This window comes from Myodes glareolus, chromosome 3, assembly GCF_982192425.1.
Source record: "Myodes glareolus chromosome 3, mMyoGla1.1, whole genome shotgun sequence".
Classification (NCBI taxonomy): Eukaryota; Metazoa; Chordata; class Mammalia; order Rodentia; family Cricetidae; genus Myodes; species Myodes glareolus.
Genome location: NC_142028.1, coordinates 114,561,569 through 114,587,174, shown reverse-complemented (window position 1 = coordinate 114,587,174; position 25,606 = coordinate 114,561,569). Strand labels below are relative to the sequence as shown.

The 25,606-nt window shown below is 42.2% G+C and overlaps 1 protein-coding gene across 20 annotated transcripts in view; it reads right to left on the bottom strand.

Annotated features, from left to right (window-relative positions):
• Ptprd (protein tyrosine phosphatase receptor type D) overlaps positions 1 to 25,606 on the bottom strand; it is a 1,378,451-nt gene that overhangs the window by 455,782 nt on the left and 897,063 nt on the right. Inside the window, exon 1 of one of the 20 annotated variants that reach the window (XM_085686141.2) lies at positions 13,206 to 13,332. The exons of the other annotated variants lie outside the window; for them this stretch is intronic. The gene's annotated coding sequence lies outside the window, so the exon portion shown is untranslated. Of the gene's footprint in view, positions 1 to 13,205; positions 13,333 to 25,606 lie in introns of those variants that run through there. 20 annotated transcript variants of the gene reach the window in all.

Genomic DNA, 25,606 nt, shown 5'->3' with positions numbered 1-25,606 from the left:
CCCAGCCTTCTAGTTACAGGCAAAGATCACCTGCAAAGCAGCAGAGAGGCTGCCCTGGAATCTGAGCCGTGACACTGGCAGTGCTCAATCTGTTTCCGTATGGATTCTCCGCGGAAGTCTTATTTCTCAACATTAAACTGGTACAAAATCTGAGGACTTGTACTCATTAGACAAAAAGCACAGAATCTGCTATCAAACTCACTTTCCTGAGAATAAATGTGTTTTTCAGAACCATACTCTCTTTTACTCCCATCTGGCTGGTACATTCTTGGCTAATAAGATCACTGGGTACCCTTAGCACATCAATGGCAGCCCTTCACTTCATTGCACTATAGCCTTGAAAAGATGAGATGGTGTTTCAGAAGGGAAGTGGACCAGTGTTGTCCAGTAGAGCTTCAGGCAACAACAGATACCTCTACATCAACACGGCTCTATGTGGTCACTAGCACTGTGTGGGTTTTGGCCACTTGAAATGTAGCTAGCACAATTGAGCTCTTAATTACATTTAAATTTAATTAAGTAATAAAGAAACTTGGCTTCTTAAATTAGATAATTAGGAACAAGAAGATCTGTCTGCTATTGCTTCCCATGAGTACTGATGAGAAGATGCTAGACGCTGGCTGATCCCTCCCAAGGCGTCAGCGCGTGGGTCCGGGCTCTATGATTGTCACAATGACAGCAACTGTGTCAGCAGGCAGAGGATTGGTCGTGGGCTCCAAGGGGTCAACTGGGGGTTCCTAAAATTTTGGCATCTTAGTTTCCTTCACAAAGCTTAATGAAATTTGGTTTAATGTTCTGTTTATAATGTACAGAAATGTTCCCACTTAGTATCTGAGAAATGACCCTCATCAAGACAAAAAAGCCAAGATGCTGCCCCAGGGGCCCCAAGTCCTTCCTAAACACATGGAACCATGTGTGATACTTCACTCTAGCATATAAATATTCCAAAGGGGAGGGACATGCTTAGGATCCGTCCCATAAGAAACACCATGTGTGGATGGAAACAAACCTCTGCTTGCTTCATTGTTTTTCTCAAAGTTAATGGCCAAGAACAAGAGCTTTACGTCTTAAAAAGTCCTACTACATTGTATGTGCCTTTTCTTCTAATGAAGAATTTGAAAGCTTTATCCAATCAACGAAGGTAGCAAATCTTATTACAACTGAGTTAAACAGTGTCAGTCACAACAACATTATTTTTAAGTGCTATACTTCTTAAAAGGTTGAAAGTCATTCATTTTTCAATATCCAACTGTTATAAGATGCATATTACTTTAATGTTCCTGTGATTGAGAGTTTTAAGTCACTTTTCATTCTTCATTTTAAAAAATATGAACAATAATCACTAACTATCATGTATATTCATATACTTCTTAAAGGGCCCTATCATGTTACAAACATCATGACTTAAAATAGAATTCAAAATGGGTCCAAGATGATGCATATTTTAAACATTTCTCATAGAAACTAACCATCTGCACAATAAGTCATGTCTATTCTACCAAGGTAATTTATTAAGGATAATGAAGCATATGATTTAATAGCTGCCACAAATCCTTTTTCAAGTAGGATGGGAATAAATAATACAGAACGATGGTCCAATAATAGGCAAGTCCTAACCTAAGAACTATGCTGCATGCTGGGTCACAGGAGATCACATGCGCTCAGTTAACTGTGGAACAAGTAGAAATGAAGGGCCGATATCCATGCAGCACGCCATCCCTTCCTTTAGGATCCGTCATGACGGCTATTTAGTGAAACGCATGTCCCAGCTGACAGCGCAGAGCTCTCCAACTGGAAGTGAGGATGGTGTAGCTCAAATTTTGTGAAATTCCAGATCTCTGACATCTGTCAGTGCAAATTGCAGTTGGCAGTGCTGCCCTCATCGCCACCCCCCAGCATCTTACACTATGCAGTGAGCAATGTTTTAAAGAATGAGCTCACAATAGGAGCGCATGTGAGTTCAAGAATTAAATGAGATCTCTGAAATCTATACCATGCTAATGCACCCTTGTGTCCCTGTGAAACCGATTTCCAATCTATGCCATCACTCATACTTCTGAAATGTCTGCCTGGCCAGTTGTCAAAAGCTATTGCTATCTGCCATAACTTTTGATTTGTTACCAATGTTCTACAATGTATAAAACCAAAATCGCACACATCATTTGATGATAACATGTAGTCATTACCTCCTATTTGCAAGCTGGCTGTCTCTGGTAACAGTTGAGTCTTCCCACAGCCTTATGACATCATTATGGCAAATTTCTAACAACAAGCAATCTTACAAGTGAGCTGTTTGGCATGAACAGACTGTCTGGTTGTGCCTTACTAGTGTAACATGGCCATTCACTAGTAAGCTGAAGCATCAAGCGTGTCCCAATCCCCATACCACCCAAAGAACCCCTCTCAAACAAGAATGGATGCCAGAAATCCAATCTTATGTGTTCAAGTAACACTGGGCTTGAGAAAATGTCCACAGTTCAGCACAAACAAGGGGCCTATGTGTGAGGCATATGCAGTTCCTACTGCCCTTGCTCGTCTGAGCGTGGCTTGCCAGAACTGAGATCATTTTATTAGATGCCATTAGTCTCTGTTATGGCGGTCATTTGAATAACAACAGATTGGCAAGTATAAAACCAAGGCACCTGTTGTACATTTGGCAGCCTGGATGAAGCCCCTTAAAATGAAAACAAATAAGAGCTATAATCATGCCAAGCGATGGCTTTTGGTTCAATAATGACCATGTGTCAGAATTAAGTGCATCTGGGAATTCTTACCACAGCCAGATGTAAAGGCAGATTTGTCTTGTCTAGTGGCATATGAGTGCATACACACAGTCTACTCAAATTTGCCTTTGTTGTGGTTTAGTAACCGACTAGGTAAGTGGAACCTTTTCAAACAAAATCAATTAGTACTTAAAAGGAACCAACAATATGCTCATAAACTGTAGACCCTGAAGATGTAAGATGTGGACCATGAACTAATTCATCTCTGACTTTTCTGTGTCTAGTGGAAAACGAGAGCGCATTCAAGTGGGAATAGAGAATGTTCAATATTATAGAGCAGTCCCAAAGGGACATTGGGAGCTGCAAAGACTTTGACAAAGCTATAATATGTGCCCATTGAGGTGGGTAAAGAGAAAGGAGAAATAAATGTAGATGGTAAGGGGGCAAGAAAAAAAGCATTTGAAAGGCCCAAGAATTCAGGTTAATAATCAAAGCAATAGGATCCAAATTCAAGTATGTTCTAGCTTAATCCAAATCAGCTTAGCCAACAGTTGCTGGAAAATCAGGAGCGCAAGCAGTATTTTTAAAATTTTTGTTATGAGTATTATTTTAACTATCACTTATTAGTTACCAAAACTAAGTGTACTGACACTTGCCTGTAATCCCAGCACTCAGGAGGTACAGGCAGGGGGATCAAGAAGAGGTCAAAGTCATCCTCAATGAGACAGCAAGTGAGAGCCCAGTCTGGGGTACATGAGACCTTATCTCAAACAACAACAAAGGCCCTAAATAACTGTGGACGAGTCTCAGTACATGTCACCCACATAAGGTGGTACTTTCTGCTGATCAGTAGAAGCATATACTCAGAGTCTGTTAAAAACCAAGTTGGTTACAATGCAGAAGAGCAACCACATCGATGCAAAGTCACAAAGAAGGACGCTGCCGTCCAAGTGTGCTGGAGCAACACAGATAAAGGAGGCAAATACTCATGCAAGTACCACCAAGATAAACAGAGATAATTCGCAAGAAAATATTCCAAACTATGAACTTTAAAATCAAATTTTAAATTAAGGTTTTCCTAAAATCTTAAATTAATCTGTGGGAAAATACATCAAATTCAAGTTGAATCTAAAATTCAAAGTCAGATTCAAATATACTTAGGCCACTGTTGCACAAAAATAGCACCTGCATATGCAAACAATATTTATTAAATTTGGTATTCTCAATTTGTAAGTATTTTTATTTAAAGACATTTATTAAGAAGCAAAAGAAAGGATGATTTCTTCTTTCTCAGCACAAAGAAGGCAGTTTTGCCCTACACTTCCTGGAGGTTATGGTTAACACGTTAATCTGTGGAAAAGTGTGTGACTAAGTAGGCTAGTGTTTGTATGGGAGAATTTCGGAATCTTGTACCCAAAGGTCTTAAATGTTAAGACACAAAAACACTCATAAAAGAAAAAAGCATTCTCCATGTGACTTTATGTACCATGTCTGATTTAAAACTTCAGGGTGCTCTGCTATCAAAGAAACAAATAATTTTCCAAATCATCAAACAAATATAACGGCCTGAATTTTATTGTTTAGGAAAACCATAATTAGCCAAAAACAGTTCTCTGAAACATTTATTCCACCCTCAAAAAGATATTACCAAATAAACTCCTATTTTAACAAAAAGCCTAAATGGAGAAAAAATAATCAACTTGGCCATTTGTTATTGATAATAAAATTATCTTGAGACCGGTAAAATCAAATATTTTCGAAGCTATTCTACTGGACCAAAGTTTCCCAGACGAACATGTGGCGGGCGGGCTACCAGCGAAGGGAGCACCTCTGCATCACTCCCTTGGCAGAACTCCACTCCTTTGATGGGAGGCTGCTCTTCGGAGAGTCCCGCTTGATTTATATTTCTCTTTATAAAAATGCTTTTGATTCCTAGTGGCTGGTATGAAAAGTGCCAGGTTTTATTACTCTTAAATCATTGTTGGAGCAGATCCTTCACCTACCCGTGCTCAGAACCAAGCCCAGAGTTCAGCAGCTCATCACTGCCCTGGAAGCAGGACGTGTCAGACCTGGAGAGCAACAGGAGTCGAAGGTCAACTGACCAAACCCCTGTGGAAAAGTGTTTCTCCTAGAGTCAGGAAGAGGATCTTCAGAAATGGCACACAGAATCTACATATGCTTATTCTTCCTGAATTTGTGCCAAAGAAGCAGAATTGTCACTGACTGAACTGGTCTGCTAGGTGTAAGACATGCATTTTAACATATATTTTCTTTCTTCTTCTTTTTTTGTATACAAGAAGCAGGGGCTTAAGTGTAAAGTAGATAGAGTTTTGGTGCTCACACTGCCTAGTTCTTAAAATCAAATCCTGGCTCTCGAATCTGCGCTTATTACATCTATGTAGTCAGCCCTGAGCCCTCTCCTAATCAGTTTCTCTCTCTATCAAACTACAACGTGGAAATACCTACTTAGTATTTGATATACATAGTATCAATTTAAAAGTTAAACATAATACTGAAGGGAAGGAAGCAAGCAGAATGCCTTGCACTACAGCAACTGCTAAGTACACTGTAGCCCCTTTCACTAGCATGACTCCTGGGTGCTGATCCCTCTCATTATACCAGCAATATCAACAGTGCTAAAGGACATTTTCCCCAAAAAGGAATGCTGAATTTTTCCTATCTCAGGGGCCTGGGGTTTTGTATCTTTCTGTTTTTGAGTCTCTAGGGATCCAACCTAGGGCATTCATATATGTTAGTTGAGGGCTCTGCCACTAAATTCTATCTCCTATTTCCACAGCCTATCACCATAGGTTTATCTTTACAATGGTTCAAGCCGTGCAACACTTTAAGGCAGTGATTCTCAAAATCCCTGATGCTGCCACCCTTTAATATAGTCCGTCACGTTGTGGTTTTAAAACCATAAAATTGTTTCATTGATACTTCATAACTGTAATTTTGCAACTATTATGACAATGTAAATATCTGCTATGCAGGATATCAGATATGGGACCCTGTAGGGATCTAGTTATTCTTCACATTTAGGGTTACAGTGAAATTCAATTCAAATCTCCTCCAATCAATTCAATGCCAATAAAAGACTATAGTACATGAGTTGGGCATTAGATGACTAGGCAATACTTAGGAAGACGTCCATGGTCACAAATTGGTACAACAGACAAGGTTTCTTGGAATTGTATTAGAGAACCAGAGAGTCCCACAGCAGAGACTCCTCCAGGATAGCTCAGAATCCACTCCTGCCCCCCGCAACCAAAAAAAAAAAAAAAAAAAAAACCCGAATCACATCGGGGCCTGGGTGAGAGAGCATGGAGCATGCAGGACGAGCAAATTGCAGCCAGGTTCCAAAGGACTGTGCCTATTGTGAGGGTAGTTAGCACTTGATTGTGTAGACAGGAAAACTGAGTTTCAGAAAAGACCGGATAAAATACTAAGACAACATGAAAAGCTATTTACGGATTGCTGAGCATCCAAGCACATGGTAAAGTCAGAAAGGGAAAGGAAGACATACAATGAAGAAATTCCAGGAATAGAGCTACAAAATTGGATAGGAGCAAGAATGAAAGAAGGAAGTGTAAAGGATGACGCCAAGGTTCCTTCCAGAGGGTTAAATCCGATGATGGATGGTGCGGGGGAAACGGGCAACAAATATGTAGGGGAGACATTACTCAGGTTTACAAACAGAGCTGGGAATGCAGGAAAACCTTTTATTTACAAGGATCTATCAAGCTGTTAGAAATTTATCAGACAGAGGCTAGGAAACCCACTTCAGGGTGATGTATGCAGAAACTGCTGGTTCTATGCTAACTAGATAGGGCATGTGGGCGGGGTCTGAGTAAGGTGTAGATTACTCAGCATTCAAAGACTTTTTAATAGAAATGGAAGGTAAGAGGCCTACACATCACAGGAATGGGCACAGGCAAGCACCCATCCACAAGAGCCTCCAATAGAAGGTGTTTCCAACATTTTATTCTTTTAGTGAACGACAAAAATCATGTAAATAAATAAATAAATAAATAGTAATGATTACATGTGCAGTAAGCAGACTAGGAATATTTAAGATATTTTTAGATGATTATTCTCTGCTAGTCAAATAATCATGAGAAAGATTAAAGTATAAAAGCACGTATCTAAAGAAATCTGAATTAGTAATGGTTTTCCCCCTTTAAAATCTTTAATAACATTTCAACTAAATACTACTTACTACAAGGGGATGGAATATGTTTCCCATGGAGTTGAGTATCTACTCATGGACAAAAGAACGAATACTGTCACTCAATTTGTTTCTTTTGTTGGGGAGAACACTGGGAAGGATGGAGAACAACCTTATTTTAAATACTGAAAACACATGTTTTTTTGACCTATAATAGGACACTGGATCAGCATTTGATGTGGCTAGTCTCATTTGTGCCTGTGAAACTGTACCGGTGGGTCTTAAGGAGAGACAGAAGGCAGTAAGTAAATTCGTACCTCCCATCAACACATTTGACCTCAGAGCAAACCCCACAACTGGCTACAGGCACCCACCATCCATCACTCGTCTTGAAACCGGATCTTTCAGGAAAAGACAGCTGCACTGGGCAAGGACTGCGGAGCTTTCTAAGATGCAATGCACTTTTCTGAAGGCGCTTATTTTGGTTTAGTATTTTAATTAACTGCGTTTCTAAGCATTTCTTTCCCACACTGCAGTTCCACATCAACAGCTATCCTTGGGAATCTATTAATTCATTCTTGACTTTTAAAGGAGATGCTCCCTGTACATTCTAGGCAAAGTCATCTCTAGCTTTCCCTTTGAACACTTCCTGAGATAGCGGTGTACTGAGGCATGCTAATATGCACAGACTGCAATGAACACACCGAGCAAAAAAGATTGTTCTAGGAACTGCCATGGTGACAAGAAATACACAGGAGAATGCAGAGGAGGAAGGAAGGATATACAGACACCTACATCCGACAGATCGGCGTTTTAAATCAAGCAGCACAATTTAGAGGAAAGAGGCGATGATCCAGAGAGGCATTTCCCATAAAACACACACCTACCATGAAGCATGTTTATTTCATAGCTACCACATTGAGGACTTTAAAAAAAACTGAAAAATAAGACAATTCTTCTTACACTGTTAGCTGGAGGGTCCCACATGGATGGTTATTCTCTCCACCTTAGAGATGGTGGAGCTAAGACTATGAAATGCTGCCTCCCTCCCCAGCAGAAAGTGCGAGTCCTTAGAACCTGAGGCTTTCCTTAGAGCCAAGCTATCACTACCATCTCTTCACTGGAAAAAGAGAAAAAAATGAGAGGGGAATGACATTCCATAGGAGTTTCTCGTCCTTTGGTACCCAAGGATTACAGTTGATTATTACACATTTTAAAATACAATTTCCACAAATCTCAAAACAGGGTCAAGAAACACTTTTAACAAATACAATCAATCCATCAACCTCAATTTAGTTAGCTACTGCTACATTTGCCCAAAGGATGGGTTTTTGTTGTTGTTGTTGTTGTTGCTGTTATTATTGTATAAAGACAATGAGGATTTCATAAATTCAATTAATCTCAAGACACTGACAGATTTACAAAAGCTATAGCCAGCCAGTAAACAGCCATAGGGAAGGCTGAGATGCTCCTGGCATTGTTAGCTGAAGGTCAAAGCTCCAAGAAAGTGAGGTAGCGTTCTCTGTTCAGTGAGCACAAGGCACCAAGACAAAGCCAGACTCTGGTGGGGCTCAGCCATGGGACTCAGCTCTTAATGCTGTGTTGTTAGTGCTGAAGCCCTGGCAAGGGCCTGCCGCATCCACACACAGCCATTTGTAGAGCAAAGCAGGGCTTGATCGCCACAGGTGGGGAGAGAAGCACAGTGAAGTGGTTGGTCCATTACTGTCTGCCTGCCTGCGCCCATGACCTGCCCCGTGCACACAGAATAAGCTGCCTTTGCTTTCCAAATTGTCACCTTTTTTGTCATTCTATTGCCTTTAACATACAGAAATTTGATTTAGGGAACAGAAGAAGAGCATGGTTAAAGAGCCATGGAAAGGCTTTCATTTAACAGAATATTGATATAGACTCATTAAATACATGAGCATCAAATAGAAACTAATAAATATCGGCTACTGAATTATCTTAAGAGGAAGGGCACGACAGGCATTATCTTGGCCCATTTTTTCTCCTGAGTTGCTTTGAGAACTGTTGCAATATGAACGAATAGAATCTTAAGTTGCTTTAAAGCCAAGTCCAAGTCTTAAAGGTATTTTATTAATAAAATATTAACTGAGGGAAATTAAATCAGCCAGCTGCTGATTTCAAAAAGTATGGGTAATTTGCGAAATGAGAAACAAGGTAATTTCGTGGTGCATGCCTGGTAAGAACGCTGCCTCACTGGGCTCCGATCTCACGGTTTTATCATGGCATTATTATTTCACTTACATTAGGTCAGAAACTCCACAGCATACGAACATTGCTCTTTGACCTTGCCAAGACTTAGAACACACAGAAAATTTTCAACTTTTACCCTGGATGCTATAATTTTATGAGATGAGCAATCAGTAAATGCAAGTCATGTATCCTTTTAGCTGTCCTTCCTGGGAACTTAACTGTGAAGAACTAAAATACACTTTACCATTTTATAAAAAAAGAAGGAAAATTTGTACAGTTTTGGTGTTGACACAGAGTCAAGCCAAGTATGACGTTTCAGCAAGCATTACTAGCTCCTGATTAGTAGCAAATGAGATTATCCAGAGAGAAAATCCCAAAGAAATCGTCCTTTGGTAGAAATGTCACTGTGTTATAAAACCATAGACACTTAGGCAAATGACGCCTGCTCATCGAAAGTCACTAGCAGATACTGTCTAAGCAATCTCCTTCCACATTAGCAGACTGCTTCAGCTGAAGTAGCATTACACAGGGATCCTCAGTCTCATCGTCTGCAGAGAATACCGTCTCTCTTTGGTCTTTCTTTGCAAATCAGTGCTAATATCAAGCAGACGGTTTTTAAAGCACTGATGTTGCTGGAGGCTGCAAATTACCTTTGTGCCACAACAATTACACAGCTTTCCTTAGCGACTTTCTCCAGGAGACTACAGTACAAGGATTAACCACGGAAAAGTTAAATAAATCCATGAGGCATCAAGAGATTCCCAGTAAGCCTGGTTTAGCACAATCTCACTTCCTCACACTGACCTTCTCAGTTAAAAGTGACTGTCATTTCACAAAAACACAGCACATCAAACGTTCATTGGATCCTTTAGGAAACTAAGTATTATTATCTTTATATTAGATACCTTAAATATTTGTATTGGCAACTGCAAATCTGTTTTGTGGCCACCTTGTTAAGTATTGTACATCAAAGGTAAAGAAAGTTCTTTCCAAAAAATAAAAAAAAACAAAAACTTTTGGATACTAACATCAAGGGCCACTTTTATAGCTGTTAAAGATAAAAAGCGTTTAGTCCGTCTAATGCTCTCCAGTCAGAACTAGTCACACCTCTAAATTACCCACAACTACACACTAAATTAGAGATAAAAAAAATAAGACCTTGAAGAATCCTTCTTCCTTAGGGAGACATTTTTCATATAAGACAGTGTTAGTAATTCCTCATTTACTCATGGAATCCTTTGGAATACAGAATTGTTCGGTGGCATGATAGATCAACTAGGTCTAAAGGAATCCAGTATATATATTTATTTACAGCGCGTTCTACAAAGAATCACGCATGTCAGTTTGAAAAACTGAAAATCAACAAAAGATCGGTGTAAGTAGACCTGGCCTTACTGCCTAACGTCATCAGGATTGGCACAGCTGATCGATTTCAAATTTGCGAAACTGACACTAAAAAAAAAAAAAAAAAAAAGTCTAACACATCCTTAGTCCAGGTCCCTCAAGTGCTGTCAGGAGTCCACTCAGAGCTTCAGAATCTCCGTCTACACAAACTTACACAGCACTTACAAAACCAATCTCACCCCACCATCAAGCTGTGTGGATGTTTCCTGGAATGTAACTCATTTTTCTCCTAACCCTTCATTATACAAACCATATCCTTATCAGATCAATTAGGAAAAGCTATGTATGTTTCTTCTTATGTAGTTTTACCCTTCACTAAGAAACAGGCATCATATAAGAATGTGCAGAAGTCATTTTTGTTTCAGACTGTATAAAAAATAATCACCCTGGTGTCATACCACCATAGTGTCATACAACACCATTATAAAGCCAGAGAATAACTAAAATAAATTCTTAAAATATCAATTAGCGTTCACAGCTAACCTCAGAACATGGGTTGGTGTTTTCAAAAAGGAAAAAAAGAAAAAAAAAACTTATTGAAGGGCCTACTTGATTTTTTTCTTCAATGTCTCTCTAGGAAGGGTTTGTGTAAGCTATAGCAGGGTGTCTCCTGAATATAAGAACAGTTATACAGGCCCCTAGTGGCTTAGCAAATAGCAGCACTTGAGGGGAATCCAATTTTTAGTTTTAGACTTTGGGGTATTTTGGTTTTAAATGAGTGTCTATCTTAAAAAGCATGCCAAGTCATGGCATACATTATTTTAAGCAGTTTTGCATCTATAATTACCTACACACCCACATCCATATATATGTATATATGTGCATTTCATTACTTAAATTAATTGTCCAACTTCACGGGCCAAGAATTTTTGCCATATAACCGCCACAATAGAAGTTGACACGTCATTATAAAATAGTATCTCACCCAACTGCCTTAAAATACATCTGAGGGCCACCTTCCCTATTGGAATCCTATTTCTATTCAATCTCCATTACTAAGGGTTTTATAGTACGTGCTCATTATTTGAAGCCACGTAGACAAACCTAAATGACACTTTCCAGTTATAGAAATCTCAATGTGTTTTCTACAAAACAGCACCTACTTTAAGATATTTACAATTAATAACACCCTTTAATCCTCCATCCCCTTGTGTCTTTCCTTCACAAAAGAAAATGCCAGGCAGGCGCATTTACAGCTTTTAGCAAATTTTAACTGGACACAATCTGACAGCTGAATTCACGAAACTGACCAGCTTGTCAATTTCACACTTTGAAAGTACAATAATAGCTGATAACATGAGGGTGAATTTAAAAAATCTGTCACAGAATTGCTAGTTCCATTGAAAAGGACAGTACAGTACATAATTATGGGAGGCAGGAGGTAGGGGAAATTTTATTGTCCATTTAGGAGATGAGTTTCAAGTATTTGGACACAAGAGAGAAAATGTACTTCCTCTTTGCTATGATGTCTATCAGGGGCATATGGGAGAAGATGTGATCAAAGGAGTGTAATACCTACTAAGCTTTTCTGTGAATATCAACAGTGCTTGCACCTAAAGATTCATTTAAATCAGAATGTTTTGAGTTTGGGTATATCGTCCTGAATTTGCATTAAGTTGAGACCTTGGTGTGTTTGCACTCTGAAACAGAGAAATAGCCAAACCATCCGAAGTACCTCTGGGTGAGGGAAGTCTTCGTAGGTATGCTCCAGACTGCCAAAAAAGAAATACACCAAAGTCTGCATTTGTAGCTAATTACGACCTCAAATCTGTGAACTCCTAAGCAGTTACTAGTTACTAAAAGGCTCAGATGTAGGAGCCACTGCCTCTCAGTTCACTAGCATTGCATATCGGACGAAGGACGTAAGAGAAAAACGATAAACAATTTAAGAGCAAACACAGGGCCAGCGATCCCTCGGGAATCTTCCAGGGCATTTAAGGTGCAGATTGTAGATGAGGCTGGGGGATATCATCCGGTCTAAGAAACCCAGGCAACAGGAGATGCTAGACAAGTAGACCACTGGGAAGCGAACTGGAAACAACACAAGTGGATTGTGATAGTCCGGGTTTTGAAGAATGGCACTACTATTCGTTATTTAGAACGCACGATTAAAGAATACTAAGCTCATACTTAACTGTAAAAAAAAATATTTAGGCGGAGCAAAACCTAACTTCACTTGTTAAAGATTTAAAATAAAATAAAATAAAATCGTCGCCGCGGAGTAAGAAGCAGGGCAAGTTTTTGTTGTTGTTTTTAACATGTCTATGTTAAAGCTACAGCCAACGTGTAGGAAAGCAAAGGCTCTTTGGTTGGTGGCTTTCTTTTTGAATTGTTTCCTACTACTTCAACTCTTCATACTAAATTATGCGATTCCTTCCCCACGGAACGAGTCTGTGTGAGTACACCAGATTCCCGCAGCACAACTCGAGCTCCGACCCGGCCACGGAAAGCGGTCCGAACAATCCCCCTCCCGCGGGCAGCCGCGGACCCTCGGGTCTCTCCGTATTTTTCCTTCTCCAGCACCAGTTCAGAGCAAAGAAGCCAAAATCGCCCTCCAGAACGGGCCGCTGCCGCCTGGAGCAGGTCACAGACCCCTGGCTGCGCCGGCTACGGAGCGGAGTGGCTCCGGTCGCACAGCACTCCCGGGCTAGACCGGCTCGGGGCTCCGACACCGGGACACCGGGACTGCTTACCTGCTCACGTCGGCTCGGGGCAGCCGCCGCCCGCGCCGCCACCAGCACCGCGCTCCAGCCCTCCGAGGCCGCGCCGCCTCCGGGCGGCCGCTCAGTCCCGCTGCCGCCGCCGCCCAGCCCGCGCAGCAGCCGCAAGTGGCGAGTCCGCGGGAGTCCCGGCCCCGCAGCCGAGCGCCCCGCCTCCCTTCGCCAGCGCCGCGTCCTCGGCCCCGGCGCCAGCCGCTCGCCGCTGCTCCCGCTCCTCCCGCTGCTCCACGCTCCTCCCGCTCCTCCGCGCTGCTCCGCGCCCTCCTCCTCCTCGCGCGCGCGGCTAGGGGGTCCGGCCGCGTCTCGCCTCCTCCCTCCGCCTCTCCTGTTTCCTTCTTCCTGCTGCCGCTGCTGCTTTTAAAGCAGATTCTTTGGCCACAAATAGCAACTCGGCTGCCCCCCCCCTCAGCGCCTCCCTCCGGTTCTTGTCTTCTTTCCCCCAAAAGTGAAGCGCGAGTGAGATAACCCGACACTAAGGCCCGCAGGGGTGAGGGGAGCGGGCGAGAGGGGGCCCGCAGCACGGGAGCGGGGTCCGGGCTGTACAGCTCGGGTCGGGGCAGGGTGACTGGTCCACACCTTGAACCTGGCGGGAACCTGGTGGCCACAGTCGCAGGCTAGGTGGCTTGGTAGAGAAATGAAATGAGGGAGCTCAGGAAAGTAATTTTCTAGGCTTCTCTCTTTGTTTCCTTGTCTGGGTGATTTCTAAAATCCTCATAACTGCTGGAGGTCCCACGATCGCTGTGCCCAGCGCTTGGAGATTGTGTGTGCGCCTGACTGTGAGTGGGTGCGTCCCGGGCGGAGAGAACTGGCCCGCCGCGCCCGCTGGCTAACCCTCAATCTGGACCACCGACTCACTGGGAGGGCTTGCTCAGCGGGTTGAACAAGGAGAGACAGGCTGGAGAGCTGGGCAAAGGAGCGCGTGCACACACACACACACACACACACACACACACACACACACACACACACACACACAGAGCGCGTGCGCGCACACAAGCACGAGAAAGAGAGAGAGAGAGAGAGAGAGAGAGAGAGAGAGAGAGAGAGAGAGAGAGAAGAAGGGGAGGGGGCTGGGTGACGTCACCCCCAGCATCCATCCACCCAGCCAGAAAAGACCCTCTCAGACTCGCAGATTGACTCAACTCATCCCAGTGCAGTCACACCTGGGCGCTTCCCGCTATGTTTCCTGAAGCACAGGAGGAAGAAAGACTGGTCTCACCCTATTCCAAAGCAGTTGAATAATACAAGGGGCATTCATTGATGAGACTCAGTTGTGTCTATCCCAGTTCACCTTGGCAGTCTCCTTTTGGGTCGTTTGTAGGATCCACTTTGGAGGCTGAAAGGAAGGCGAGGAAGTACTAAACCCAAATCTTGGTGCGAGAACTCTTAGGGTGCCTTCTGCTACTTGCTCTTATGTTAGCGAAGCCCTGCTCTCCGGCTCTCCTGAAAGACAACATAAAACCTCTCCAGACAGGCACCAGTTGTTGGACGAGGGTGGCTGAGGTGCCTGGTACGGATTGCTAGCTAAAAGAGGCGTTTTAACCTTCTTCCCTACTTAAACGATCTCCAGCGTGTGGGGGAAGTCAGCAGCTGGAAGCCTCCATTGGCATCTGGCCCATCAAAATTCATTAAGAACACCAAGAGAAAGGTCAAGTGAAGTGAAGCCGGGGCCTTCAAGCCACCTCCTCTGCTCCTTCTGTGTTCAGGCCAGCCAATACAAACAACACTTACTTCTGCAGACTCCAAACAGTTTTGGAAGGAGCAAAGGTAAGCAGACCCTCTTAGAAGCAACCTAGTGGTCCAGTATCCAGCATCCTGACGACTATCTCTAGTTGCCTTAATATTTGCTTCAATCCTCTGCATGCCATGCTCGTGAAAATTATTGAGTGGATGATCAGTAGTCCTCTGCCTGCGACATATTGCGAAAAGAAGGTATAACATTGGGAAGGGGGCTTGTGAGATGTAGTTTAGTTTCTCAACAAGTTAGGAGCGAAGAAGAATCCTTGCTTAACTCTCGCTTCTTCCCCCTCTGCTGTTTCCTGCTTTTTGAATGGTTATCCTTATAGCGAGAACCAGAAAGAAATCCATTCCTGTGCAAGCCCCAAGCCACATTTAACCAAAATGGTTTTGATGCAAGAAGCTGAGCAGATGTAGTAAACCACTCGTCATTTTTATGCCCTCAGAGTGAATCTGGAAATCTGAACTTCCTGATAAATCACTCCTATCCAACATATAAACTCCAGGTTGGCTTTGTCACCGTAACATCCTCCCTCATGAACTGGTCGTCTCACTTTCCTCATCTAGTGCTGGGTATTGGGAAGACGAGATACTCCCTGCCTCCACATCTGACCTTGCCCAGAAGAGCCCAGCAGTGAACCCTTACTATTCTCAGAGCACACAGTCTAGGAAGTTTTCTCTCCCCACACTAGTAACAAGTTAAACTAGCTAGAGAATTCAGTGCTGGCTGTGGCCAAGGTGAACAGCATAGACCACAGTAGGAATCAATGATAAGCCCAACTTCTTCAATATCAGAAGGTCCTGGATGTTCAAGTCTGTATTGAAACCAAGCATCTTTTTTTTTAAAAGAAAGAAAGAAAGAAAAGAGAGATCTAGTGGCATCTATTCCCAGTTGTTATTGTACAAAAAAAAAAAACTTAGAAAAAATCAGCTGAAGGCTAGGTAGAATAAGCAGAGAAACCCAACATCTCCTTACATCCAAGTGGAAATGAGACTCCAGCTAGGCACACACACACACACACACACACACACACACACACACACACACACACATCATCATCATCATCATCATCATCATTATCACAGTGTTAGCAAATGCACACAGCAGCTGATGCTTCAGCATCTCCTGGAGTGGCTGATCTGCTTTGCCTTCTGGGTCTTTTAACTAAAGAACAGTAGAGGTGGGCAGGTTTCTGGCTAGTCTCATTTCATTGTTTTGGGGGTTATAAGGTGACACAAGGTGTCTAAGGTAGAGGTAGAATACAAACCCAGATGCCATTGCCCCTTTCCCTGATCCTAAAATATTCACAATCACCTTTAAGTTCTGGGTCAAATAAACTGTTTTTCCAAATCATCGATGAACAGCAAATATAGACTGTTTCTGAAGTGCTAACTGTTTCCACAAAAGCAAACAAAGCTGTAGAGCTGGGCCTGTCTTGTCTCCCCTCCAGCTCTGGCACCCTGTGAAGGACAGGGCACTGGAACTTTGCTGGGATGTACACCCCTGGAGCGCACAATGCAGCTAGGGTGACTGTGAGTATGTTTTGGACTCCATCCAACGGAGGTTGTTACTAGAAGTACCGGTGAGATTTTATCTTCATTTATCGTGAAGCATACCAAAAGAAATCATCACAGTGGTAGTAGCCGATTATTACCTTGTATTATGTAATAAGCGTGTTATCATATCACATTGTTGCTTGGGTGGGTGGGCTGTCATAGAAAAAAGGTCTCCTGTAGCCAACACTGACCTTGAACCCTTGAGCCTCCTGCCTCCTCTTCCCTGGTGCTGAGATTACAGGACCATGGCACTACCACAGCCAGCTCCCACGGATTTTCAAAAGACTCTGATGACCTTTTGAGAGGTTCTTGAATACAGTGGTTACAAACAGGTTTCCTTCTCCTCAATGGAAGAAAAGCAGGAAAGGATTATTTTGATCATTTGGCTAGTTATTAAAGGAGAAGTCTGTAAGCCACCCTCTCCAACGGTAACCTTTGCCTTTCTGGCTGAATATTATTAGTTTCTGAATTTAAGTGGAGAAACAGAATCATATAAGATACAAAATGTAACCACTCTGAGAGCTTGCCAGTAGCCAAACTAGAAATTTTTACCTATAACTTTTCAAGCACAGACTGCTATTATTTCTGTAATGATGAAAAATTATAAACTAAAAGATGCAATAAATTTTTGTTAATCATATTTTCCTTGAAAGGAGTGGAGAGATTTTTATGAAATCCAGCGAGAACAGAGAAGCACAGCATAGATCCAAATGACACATGCATAGTTTCATAAGCACCGAAGCTAATATCCGACCATTCCTACAGGTGCTACGTTGTGTCTAACATTCTTTATTAACTGGTTGCTAAGAGCAGAAATGAAATAATAATGAATGGCTTTAATCCTCAAACGTTCGCTGCTACAAGTTCCAATGCTAGAGAGAAATTCCTAGATTGAATTCATGCAGCGACGCTCAACTTCATGTACTCCCCTAACCCAGAGGTGGCGTGAAGAAAGACTAGAAAAATGTGAGAGTCTAAACTGACACTATTTGGCTTAGCTTAGCAATGGAAGATACATTCCTATACCTGCGGTTATAATTCTACCTACACCGCAGAGAAGAACGGAAGACAATAACTCACAAGAAGAGTTCTGTAGATTCTCCCTACAGTGTTACACAGTTATGTGGCATGTTCCAGTTCCTTGGGTCTGCAAGTTCAAAGCCAGTACCAAGAAATTTCTGCGGCAGATCGTGGCCTTTCTGATCTCCATAGAAGGGCTTCCAGTACACAGGAGGTGGTAAGGGCTTTTGAGCAGTGCCATGTAAACACCAACATTTGTCTGTATATGAAATAAATGCACTTTTTTCACACAGGGTAACATTTTAAAAACATCCCTATCTTTCTCAAAATAAAAAAAAAAAAACAAAAACATCAGTTCTCTCCTTTGACTGGCTCAGTCCAGTTGCCACATGTTCCCCCTCACCTGTACCGTAGAGAGGACACTATGTTTCAATGCTAGTTTCCACTGGCCCCGCTCCTGGAGATTACAGCATGCAATCTGACAAATGGATATTCCCATTAAATTCTTCAGGAGAGTGGGGCATTCCATTAACCACTGGCGCTATCCCAACCCAAGTGAAACACTGGGTCATTTTCTTCCTGTGAGCAAGAAGTGAAGGGGGAAAACAAAGGATATACTCTAATGACTTTCCTATTTTTTTGTTGCAGCATTATGATAGTCGTATATTACAATTATTTGTAATTATCATATGACAAACTGTCAGATAAAATTTAACAGGTGATTTGTCAAGAAACTCCATTAATGTATTTACCAAGCACTGGTTTTCAGTATTTCTTAACAGGAAAATTGTGCCAGTTTTGTTTTTACGAGTATGCAGCTTAAATATTCAGAGTCCTGTCATTAAAGGACAGAAACTACTTTTTAAAATACCGCTATTAGTGGGTCGTAGAGGTGCACTGCTGTAGTACCAGCACGCAGGAGGTAAAGGCACGTGGACCTCTATGAGTAGAAGGCCAGCCTGGTCTTCATCATGAGTTCCAGTCCAGCAAAAGAGACAGCAACTACACAGTGACAGAAGAAAGTAAAGTCAAATAGCACTATTTTTAACATGCATGGGTACACAGTGATGTAAGGCATACGCACATTTTCCTCACTTCAGATTTCAAATGTTGAAGCGTTCTTCGAAAAGAACAACTGTCTAGTGTTCTTTTTGTTTTAATTGCTTATAGCAATTTTAATACATCTTTTAGGTTTTAAAAGTTTTCACTTCAAATGTATGAATGAGTGCACACTTTCATGCAGACAGCTGTGTATGTATTAACCTATGTCAGAGCATGCACGTGGAGGTGAAAGGACAGCTGTTGTCTTTCCCGCCACCGCGTGGGTCCTGGGGATGGAACTCAGATCATCGTCCTTGGGGCAAGTATCTTTACCCACCAAGCTGTCTCACCAGGCCCACTTTTAATATTTTCAAATACATTTGCTTAGTGTATTTGTGGGGAGGGACACACGTGGACCAAGGCACACATGACATGGAAGGACAACTTGATTGCAGAAGTTGGTCTTTCCTTCAGGTGGCTGGGTTTAGGGCTCCGATCAGTTGGTCGGGCTGGCAGTAAGTGCCCTAATCCATCTTCTGGACTCAACTTTTAAAGGATGGAAGAATGAGAAGAGGGTAACAGCAGGTATTTACATTCTGTTTAGTGTTTTTATCTTACCGTAATGCAAAGGGAAGGAATATTTTAAAGTACAAGCAAAGATTAAGAAGTCAGTGAAAAGCTAGTAATTAATCACAGAATAGAGGACATTCTACAGAGTGCCAAAAGTGATGAAGCAGGCTCTCTTTCGCTGACTGGCACAAGAACGGGGCACACAGTGAAAGTGAATCCCAGACAGTTCTGGGAGGAGAATCTTGGGAAGAATGAAAGTTTTGGTTCCAGTATCTGATGGATGTCAAAGTCACAGCATATAACCAGAAAATGAAATTAAACTGTGTGACACAATTTTATTATTGTCCCCCATGTCCAGCCAGAATTCGTACTGCTTAAGATGATGATGGGAAAGTACAGCAGCGCTTGCCTAAAGTTTCATTTGCACAAGCCTGACTCTTATCTTTAAGCCCATGACATGCAGCAGGCTGTTAATGACTGGCAATCAGCGACTCGGAGGGAGCTGAATCTCCTTAATGAAAGAATGTGCTTCAAGATTCAACACACACACACACACACACACACACACACACACACACACACACACAAAGTAACAGCAAAAGCCCAGCTGTCTTTCAAAGCAAGTGAGAGCAAGCAAGAAACCCAACAACCAAGGTCACCAATAAAAGGCAGGTTTCATATTTTAGAAAGGAAGGACTAACAAATTATTTTTAAAGGTTCTTTCTCCCCAGGTTTCAGGAAATGACTTTCAGGCACTCAGAAGCAAAATAGCATAAGCTGATCTCCATGCCACGAGAGTGTGTCTTTATGAAATTGGAGTCTTACAAACAACCAGAGACAAACAGATCCCCGTCTCCTGGGACAAGGATCACGGTTACCAAATCCTGCTGGTCCCCATGAAGATAAAAGCAGTTAAGAGTGTCAAGACTACTATTTTTCAACTCTCTCATTCTTTCTTACTTTTTCTCTCTCTCTCTTTGTTTTTCACTTCTGTTATAAGCCTTAATTTCGCCCAAGCTCACAATTAGTGACATGGTTTCTCAGCTATTTGAGGGAATTCATGTCTGATGAGAAGCAAACCTCCTACCTATCACAGTGTTCCAAGCATTACAGGGATCATAAATATCTGAGAGAGACGAGGCAGGATGAAGATAGGAAATGAGAAAATGAGAATAATTGAATGTCAGTAGTCCATTTTGGGTGAAATATCACTTTCTTTAGAAAGTTTCCCACACCCATTAAGTAGAACAAAATCACCCTGTCTTTGGGCTCTCGTGTTCTCTTTTTCTTCCTAATATGCATGCCTTTGTGTTGTATCCGTGAGCATCCTAGCAGACCCTGGGCTGCTCCACATTCTTCATGTCACTATGAACACCTTGACTATAAGCACATTTCAAACATTTCATATCTGGTGCATGAATCAGCGTGATGGCCTGTGCTCAAAGCCCACTGTGACTGGTGAGGGGCCATTTCGTCACCCACTCTCCCTCAGCCTGCACCGAAGGGCGACATTGCCTAGTTGGGTCACTTAGGTTTCACCAGTCATAGCACGCACAGAACTGTCATAAGAAATAATAGAATCTGAGCAGAACTGGATAGATTCATAGTTCCACAGAATTCCTGATGAGAGTAATTTTAGTTTCATATTTTCTTCTAAGATGTCAGAATTATTTATCAGTTCAAGGAGTAAAATCTTCCATAACTCCAACTGGTTACTGGCCTTTTTATTTTTAACTAAGTATGCTCTATTAGATAGAAATAGTTCTTGATAGCTCATATTTGTAAATATTGCTTCCTATCTGACCATATATCATCATATCATCTTTTCTTAAAAACTCATTAGCTATACTACCACTATCAAAAACACTAAGCAGGCCTAGAAGAGAGCTTAAAAGTAAACAACATTCTTAGTTATCTGGTTGTTCATTTCCTTAAGTCATATTTTGTCTCTTTGTTTCTCGCTGCCAAAAGCATATCTGTATAATCCAAATGTCTTTACTCTTTTCTGGGTTCATATATATATATACATATATTTCCTTTCTTTCTATCTTTCCTTTGTTTATTTTTTGTTTATTTGTGGGTTTTTTGCATATTCTTCCATTCCCAATCTTTTCCTGATTGGGGTTCTGTCCAATCTCCCTTATGCTGTCCTATTGAATCAGGTGAAACATAGGTTCAAACTTGTACACAAAACTCAGGCCTCACGAGTGTTTCGAGCCACCCAGGACTCGCAGATGTGATGGCCCTGGAGCTCATTTTTCTCTTCTAAATTTCAACCCCTGACTAACAATGTCTTAGTCTTTGATTCTGCATGAATAAAACTGAATTTTATTCTTAAACCAAGTGGAGAGCTCTCCAACAATCACCTATATAGTAAATACATAACCATACCCAAAGGAGCCTTATGCATTGTTTGATTTTTTTTTTCTCATTCTGTAGCCCAAATATAGACCGTACTTCCTTTGAGATGTTTAAAAATCTCTCCCAGGGTCAATACATTTGCTACAGAAACTGGATAAATGACCACATTAAACACACCCTCTTCCCAAGACACTTCCCAAGGCTAGATTTATTCACAGCCATCTATTTACTATCATAGCAAAGTGCAATAAATACAAGCATGACCTGGGAAGAGTCAGTGGGAGTTTATGCCAATTGAACCCTAGTCATCTCTTGCAGAACCACTTCTTTAATCCCACCTTGAATGTCCTCATGTCAGGAGCCTGGGCTGGGAAGGGAGCAAAGGAATGCGAGGAATCTGAGTTAATGCTAAGGAGCAGAACAGCAGACAAAGTAGAGTCTCTGCTGCACAGTGCTGGGAAGGGAACTCGAGGACCTCATGCATGGGCAGCAAGCAGTTAGTGAGCTGCACATTTCCAGGCATCCCAGCTTTTCATTCTGAATTCATCTTGGAGAAGAACCAACATAGGACTCCTAACAGTCTGGGGCCTGGAAAAGTCCAGAAGTTCACCAAGGGAGGCAGATGTGCTTCCGCCACGGAAAGACTTGAGGAGATACCTCAGAGGTGGGTCTCCTTCTAAGTCCCAGTTGTAGAAAAAATACTCCCCCAAAGAGGTGGAGCTAAGACGGGACAAGAACATTGGAATTATTTCTCATTTTGATCTCAGTGTTTATTCCCTGCCCTCAATAGCAACTCCCATGGAGCTCCAGTCTAAGACTATGGACTTCCAAGCTGTGGAACTTTGCCAGTTCTAAAGGGAAGGAAGAGGAAAAATTAGAGCAAGCTCTGAAAGTTGTGCTAGCTTATGAGTGATGAATTCTTACCTGAACATTCACATCACACATGGCTTTCATTAGTTGCCTTTATACCTCTTTCTCCTTTTCCATTCTCCATGCATCTGCCACAGGCCAACTCCTCTGCTCATGTGTGTTATCAGACTGCAAGACTAAACTGTGGAGAGCGAAAACTGGATGTGTGGCCCTCGTACAGAGGCAGAATGGACCTGTGTGGGGTCATGTTTTCCTGGATTCTAGCAATTGCCTGAAAAAAAAAATACTGAAAAACTTGAGCCAGGTGTGATGGCATACACCTTTAAACCAATCATGTGGGATCAGAGATGGGGTGATCACTGTGAGTTTTAGGCCAGCCTGGTTAACATAGGAAGTTCCAGTCCAGCCAGGAAACCCTAGTGAGACACCGTAGCTCAAATACTTCGTATCTTTTTCAGTTTAATATGTTACATAATCTTGTCTTCAGGGAACGTAACTGTGCATATCACACCAGAAGTCCAAATGTTTGTGTTGTTAATTGCTAACATGGCTATTACCTTGCTACATATATTTGAATCTCTATGAACTTTAATGTATGCCTGTTATCCCTTCTAACAGCCGAACTGTTTCTCTGAGACCTGGACTCAGTACCTGTGTTTTAAAAGCTATTCAAATGATCCAAAGTTAAGGTGACATAAACTTGTTTTGCTAACTCTAGGAAACATGATTCAGAAACTTTAGACCAGAAAATCTCTGATTTCTCGTTTCAGCGCTTGGGTTCTTTGTGAAGGACTCCTTATCTCATAAGTAAAAAGAAATGACCCCTTTCCTGAATTCCATTTTTAAGTGGCAGCCCAAGCTTCACGCTCTCCTGTGGTCTTCTCAGCATTTGTTATTGCTTAGTTTTCAGGGGGGTTCACTCACCTCACTGATCATTCATCAGCCTCCTTTGTGTGCAAAGTATGTGAACTATGCATAGCAAATCACGCTATGATGTGTGTGTGAACAAGGCACAGGTGACAAACCCTTTTATCCAAATTTAATGCAAACACTCCATAACTACTCTCTACAGTTTCATTAAAGAAGAATGTCGTTTGCTTTCACAGCAGCCGAACTTCCATCCCACCCAAACAAGTATGTGACTGAAATGAGAAGGGGGGGAGTGCTGCTGGTGGGGGTAAGTTACAGGAAGCAGTGAACCTTCTTGCTCAGGAGCATCTTGGAGCTACATTGGGTACCTGCATGTTATTTTCGGAGTTAAATCAGGAACAAAAATAACTGCTACTTCTGAGAGAGGAAGAGGCTGCTCCCAATATTTGACTTAAGGAATTCATATTCTTGAGAAAGAAATATTCCTGGTAAACTCTAATAATAGAAACTGTCAATACATATTGGAGAGACATCTCTCTCCAAGAGTTCCTAACAAATATGTGAACCCGATCAACCCCTTATTGGCCCACAGGGAACACATGTGACATTTTCTAGCCCACACAGGAAGTTGAGAGAACAATTTCTTTCAGAGTTTCTTATAATTTTCTGAAATACACATTTTAGAGAGAACCCAGGCTATAAATTGTTTCAGACTCCAAAACTTGGGCTAGTTCCTGGTAAGCTTTTCAGGTAATTGTGAAAACAGAATTCAGATTCATTGATTTGCTTAATTTTTCCTAGGATGTATCCCAGTACAACTGAACATATTCCAGCATTCCATATAAAGCTACTGCCTTTTACCAATCAAATTTATCCCTTTCTTTTTTTCTACTTTAAGTGGTAGAAAGGGGCGGACCGCAGCTTTTATCTAAGTCTGCAAGCTTTTGACTTCGGCCGTGCTCAGCAGGCTGATTCTCACAGCCTCTACTCTGATAGAAATGTCCAGCTCCTAGCAAGGTTGTGGGGACTTGGCTCCTACCACTTCCCTCCCGGCTATAACTAACATCCTAACAGCCCATAGAGACCACAGGGTCCTTCAGCAGGCAGCTGTAATTACATGAAATTTACTGGACACCCGGCCACTTTCCAGAACATTTCCATTCTAGCTGCTTCACTAGCGGAGAATCGGCCATGAACTCTGTGGTGCTGTGTGCCTTTTCCCAGCAGCTAAAAAAGAAAGTGAAGATGTGCTTTTAGCTTGCTCGTCGCCCCCCCCCCCCACACACACATTTATTTGGCCAGCATAATAGTTGCATTGGAAATCCAGTCTCATACATGATGTGAAACAATAAACAAATCCCATAAAAACCCTAGACTAAAACCACATTTCCAAGGGCAGAGACAATGTTCTTTCTGCCCTCTAATGACTCCTGCTCCACACAAAGACTGGAGAGGACAGAGTCTTGATTTTGTGTCTGTAACAGAACAGAACTGGTCAGAATTGAAGCTGCAGGAGGAAAAACAAACCTCCAAGAATTAAAGGAAAAGAAAATGAGCATCAACTACCCGACCCTCCCTGATTCTCAAACTTTCCGAATTCTTTTGGTTCACCGACCAGCCTTAGGAAGTATGTGGTGGGAAATAGCTCCCCATGTCCTCTGGGCGCAGTTTCTGGGAATCCATCCGTCACCAGAAGAGAAGTTGCAGAGGGCCCAGAATTCTTCCTTGTGGGCAATAGAAAGGGCTATGACACAGACGTGAACACACACACCCTTGGGAGTACGATACCCCATGATGTGCCACTTTTTTCACTTGAAGGGAAGTGGCTGACAATTCTGTCACCTGACATTGGTGAGCACACTGACTGCCTCAGAACTTGACCTTCAGTCCTGAGAGCGACCCTAGGTGGAAAGGGTGTTGGGAAAATGACACAAGGCATTTTGCCATATCTTTCAACAGCCAGAGGGGAAAAGGCCTTTATGCCTTTTTACTCCCTGCCTGCTAAGCAGATACGCTAGTCATTATGTGATCCTGCTTGAGACCACCAGGTACCCCACCTTTCCCTCCGCTGTGTCTTATGCCCTTTAAACTGTCAAATCGGTCCACATGGTTTTAGGTTCATAATTAAAGTGTTGGCAATGCTCGCTCCATGGCTTTCAATTTCATTTGTACAAATGGCCCCATCACTCTTTTTAAAAGCCCTGGGCACATGTTCAAAACAGACAACCCAAACAAATAAAATGGATAACCAAGCCAAAGCCGCCAGTCCTGGGTACATCCTTACTACTATGTAAGCCCCCAAAAGCACACAGAAAAAACTTTCTCAGAGCTGCAAAATGCAACTTTTT